Source organism: Gastrolobium bilobum, unplaced genomic scaffold, assembly GCF_033153095.1.
Source record: "Gastrolobium bilobum isolate Gb01-03AN ecotype WA unplaced genomic scaffold, APGP_CSIRO_Gbil_v1 utg3205, whole genome shotgun sequence".
Lineage (NCBI taxonomy): Eukaryota > Viridiplantae > Streptophyta > Magnoliopsida > Fabales > Fabaceae > Gastrolobium > Gastrolobium bilobum.
The window spans coordinates 701212-706552 of NW_026899186.1; positions in this window are offsets into that span (position 1 = coordinate 701212).

The window sequence follows — 5341 nt, forward strand, 5'->3', positions numbered from 1 at the left end:
TTTGTTCTGGGTTTTGCTTGATCATTTCGGAATTGCATTTGGAAAATTTAATCTTTTCCTTTCCGTGGCGTGTAGGTTGCTAGGATTTGCTTTTTAGTTCTAACCCACATTTTCTTTTGCGTTCTGATTATATGGGCATTGTTTAATTTCTGTGAAAGTTTATTCTTTTCGTGAATTTTATGGCCATGGGTGATATTTCAAGTAATGTCTGTGGATGTTTCGTTTTATTAAATCAATTTTGCATTTTTCCCACTCTATTCTTCTTATTGTATCAATCGTTGTTTGTAATGGTGTGCTATTTGTGCAGCTATTTTATGCATAACTTATGGTGAAAGCCCAATGCTGATATAGTGAAGGAGGGGTGGGGTTTCTGTCTTTGCCATTACTGTAGGATAGGGTAATGGTAATCTATTTTGGCGTTTTGCTCATGGGCAGTTTCAATTTTCAAAGGTGTCCCTGCTAGACATGCATAGGGGTTTAAGGGTTTTTATTGTATTTCTGCTTTATCCCTCTCTGTTCTGACTAGATTCCTTAAGAATTGTTCTAGAGTTATAGTATACTTTTGACTGCTATTTTTGATGTTGTGGCCACTAGGCTTAAGCTTCCAATTCTGGAAGTGGTCCATTCTTTTACTAATTCATGAATTCAATAACTATATATAGTAGAACACACACAAAAACTGGCCTTATTATTGACTGTTGGATTCTGAATTCAGATTCATTCAACATGGAAAGCCAACTGTGCAGCAAGTTAAGGATTTTTGAGAGAAAGTAATTAGGCATTGGTTTGAGGATAAGTAGCCCCCAAAATGAGTATCATTAATCTGATGTTTGCATCTTTGAAAAAAAAAAAGGCATTTGTTTGGTAAGCCTGGAATTTAGTGTTCAGCTTTTGCAGATATACACAATATTAAATTAACTGTGGGAATAGTTTCTGTGACTCGTTCATCTTCATAAATATTTTATTTAAATGCTAGCAGTCTGCAGGATGACCAGTACTCTATTCAAGATTGATTTTTCAGTGTTCTTAAAATTTGTCAGTGGGAAGTTCCTTGGTCAAGACATGAGCTGGTTGACGACCAAAAGGAATATATGGAGTATGGAGTAGTGATTGGTCCACTATCTAGTTTTTTTTGTAAAGTGGCAGCCGATCTTAATATGTTTTGTTTGGTCGTGTTGAACTGAGTTATGTGTGAACTGAGAAATGGATATTTATCATTCTCAACTTGTTAGTAAGTTCTTGAAATTTGTCAGTGGGAAGTTCCTTAGTCAAGATATGAGCTAGTTGACGACCAAAAGGAATACATGGAGTAGTGATCAGTCTGCTATCTAGTTTCTCTTTGATAAAGTGACGGTCGATCTTAATATGTTTTGTTTGGTCGTCTTGTTAGTAAGGTACTAGAGAATCCTCCTACATGCATGTGTTTTTCCCTTAGGTCATGTATGAACTGATTAACAATCCTAACTACATAAGCTAGATTAGGTCTAATGTGAGCTAAATATATCAATCTTTCCATCAGTTGTTGGTATTGTCCTTTGTCAACTAAAGGACTCTTCTCTTCATTCCCCAATTTGTGAGTTTTCTCAATAGAAGTATTGAAAGGTTTACACCCAAGCTTTCTCGTTTCTTTAAGGAGATCAAGGAAATATTTTTGCTCACAGATAAAAATTCCTTTGAATGGAATATATCTATCCCGAGAAAATATCTCAGCTTCCCAAGATTTTTAATTTCAAATTCAATAGTCAATTTCTCTTGTAGGGCACATTTTTCAACCATTTCAACTCGTGGTAATAATGTCATCAACTAAATAAGGAGAATAGCGACCTTACCTCCTTGGGAGTGTTTAAAGAAAAGTGTGTGATCTCCTTAGTTCTGCTTGTATCCCAATGACATTATAATCTTAGTAAATCTTCTAAACCAAACACGTGGGGATTGCTTCAACCAATACAGGGCTTTCTTTAACCTACAAACTTTATTTTTTCCATTTGTGAAGTCAAATCCTGGTGGAATCTCCACGTAAACCTCCTCTTCTAACTCACTATTGAGAAAGGCGTTCTTCACATCAAATTGATTTAAGTCCCAATCAAAAGTAAGTACCAAAGGACAATAGAACTCTCGCGGTGTTCATTTTGGCCACTGCAAAAAACGTTTCCTCATAATCAATGCCATAAGTCTGTGTGAAATCCTTAGCTACTAATCGAGCCTTATACCTGTCAAGAGTACCATTTGAAATATATTTCAAAGTATAAATCCATCTGCACCCCATTGCTTTCTTTTCGCTTGGTCTATTAACAACTTTCTGTGTTTTATTTTTCTCCAAGTCATTCATCTCGTCATGCATGGCTTGAACTCATTTCTCATTTTGTAATGCTTCATGCACTGATATCATAATTGAAATGGAATTGAGTGCTGAAATAAATTTTTTATACTGCACAGAAAGTTTCTTAAAAAAGACAAAATGAGAAATGAGATGTTGGGTACAAGATCTTTTCTCTTTCCTTAAGGCAATGGGTAAATGATTAAGATTTATAATATCAGGCTTAGGAATAAAAATAATAGTGCATTTAGTACTTACCAGTGATTTAGGCAATTGCAGTTGCTAGTATGCCAATGTGAGTTGTTTCTTCCTCTTATAGAATAATTCGGGTGTCCCATCTTTCTGTCGATTAGCCTTTTGTTCATTGTTAAGGGGAGGCATGTCAGGTGAAGTATCAGATGAACTACCAGACTCATCAACTAAGTCTTTGATGTGCATTTGAAGTATGTTTCTAAAAATAATAATAGAATTGAGGGTAGTTGAGGAGACAAAAAAGGAAGATAGTTAGTTAGGAAAACTAATAAAAGGGGGAATATGTGGAGTGAAGGATGCATGTATTGAGTAATTTGGGGAACTAGGGAGGGTGAGAGGAAGTGCTGGTAGTCCTCTGGTTTATTTTTTCTCAATGCTATTTTCTGTTTCAAGGCTGTTATCAGCCACAGTAGTTCTTATCTCGTTATTTGGTGATTGTAAGGAGGTTGTCTCTATTTTTGTTTCTTGAATTCAAGTTCAAAAAATTGTGGTTTCATCAATTTGGTATCATAGCACTTCAGATCAAGGGTGTTTCTGATCTAGATCTTTGAGGGAATAAAAACCATGCAACGATATCTTGCAAATTTGGAGAAAACTAGCATGTTAAAAGTCACAACACTAATACGAAAAATGTTGAAAATCCTATATGCGTGGGTAGAGAAGGAGACTCTAACCGTAAAAGTCATGGTGGGACACGTTTTCAATGGCAAGGTTCTGGCAGAAATGGAAGAAAGCGAAGAATATGAAGAAGAATAAGTGGAGGTCGAAGAAAAAGAATACCAACAAGAAAATGGGGAAAAATAAAAGCAAAAGGAAGAAGGAGAAAGGCGACAATGAAAGTTGAGTTGCGTCTCCATAACCTAACTAATTTGGGTCGCATAACAATCCTCACACAAATAGTAGAGGAAGGGGAGAAAGTAAGGGCTAGGGTCAGATCTCTTGCGGGTAAGGTGGGATGCGGACCTAATTCAGTAGCTGGATATAACACATGCCCAGCCTTGAATAATAAGGTCACTAATTATGCTGCACCGCAGCCCACACACGCCAGTTACTCACATCGTAGTAGGCCTGGAGCAATGGGCACTAGTGAAACAAATGGACCAAGAGTAATGCTGGGTTTGGGTCTTCAGAAGGACAACATTTAGAGGCTAGTGTCACAAATATTAGGGGAGGGAACTCTGGCAAACACAACCCTAATTTGAATGGCAGTGGAAGAGGAGCTAAATTTCGTCACCTTTCACTAGAAGAGCTCAATGAAAAGTGATGGTGCAACCTCCACTTCTGGTGCAACACGCTATTTGCACCGGATCAGCACCTCCACATCATGGTTGTTGGTACCTGTGAACTCGAGCTTGAAGATGGAGGTCAGTTCTGTGATGGTGAAGACATAGAGGAAGACGGGACTCTTCAATTAAGTGTCCATAATATTGTGGGTCTTATTTCCAACCATCTGTTGAAGTTTTGGGGTGAGGTTCAGGGAAATAAAATGAAAATCTTGGTGGATTTTTGGGCATCATGTAATTTTTTGGCCACTCATATTGCTCAAGAACTGAGACTACCAATTGGGTCAATATGCTTCAAGCAATAACATCTAGGTGGAAGAGTTTCACACACTTGTGGAAAATTCTGCCATCCTCTTTCACCTTGAGGACAAAATAAATTTTGCAGGAGGAGTATTGATGGGCATCAAAAGTATTTGCTAAAAGTAATAACTAAATTGGGGTGGTTGAGGAGAGATAAAAGGAAGAGAGTTAGTTATAAAGTATTCATTGAGAATATTCTTGGAAAAAGGGCAGCTAATAAAAGGAGGGGAATCCGTGGAGTAACGGATGCATGTATTGAGTAATTTGGGGAATTAGGGGTGATAGCGTTGTTGGTCATCCTCTGGGTTTTTTCTTCGCATTTCTATTTTCTATTTCAAGGTTGTTATCAACCATTGTAGTTCTTATTTCTTTGATTGGTGATTGTAAGGAGTTTGTCTCCATTTTTGTTTCTTGAATTCATGTGTAGTAAATTGTGGTTCCATTAGTCTTCCTGCTCAATATGAGCCTAGTCAACTAAGTCTTCTTGCTCATTATTATATAGTGTAGTAACTGGGCAAAATTCAATAAAATCTGGCTCAAGAGGTTTGGGGAAAGGTAAGTGGGACTCAAACTTGAAAAAAATGGACAAAGCTTATGAACTTGTAACCTCGTGAAGTTAAGTACGAGTGAAAAATGACTCAGATTTATTAAAAGTTAAATCCATAGAGACAAAATGATAGCATTTTTACCCTGTTTTGTTGGGGGCATATCCTAGGAAGATACATTTAAGAGCCCGGGGATCCAATTTACCATGGTATTGTTTTTAAACATGGACGGATGCAACACACTCAAAGGCGCGAGACTGAAGGCTCTACATAATAGGGACAAATGGAAAGAGAGAGGTCATGAGATGAATAAGACTTACATTTCCATGAATCCAAAAGGGTAACTAGTTGATCAAATATGTTGCAGTCATCACAACTCTCCTCAATAAGAGTTGGGAACCGATGTCTAGAAAAGTAATGCTCTTGCCACTTCAAGTAGATGACAATTTTTCCTCTCAGCAACCCCATTCTATTGAGAGGTATCTATACATATGAGAGTTGTTGGTTGATGTATTCAGTGCTATTATCAGTCCATAGTCTTTTAATTTTTTTTTTCCGAATTGGGTTTTAACCAAGTGATAGAATTGGATGACTAACTGTGGCACGTGTAACTTGTCTTTCATTATTAAAATTCAAATTACCCG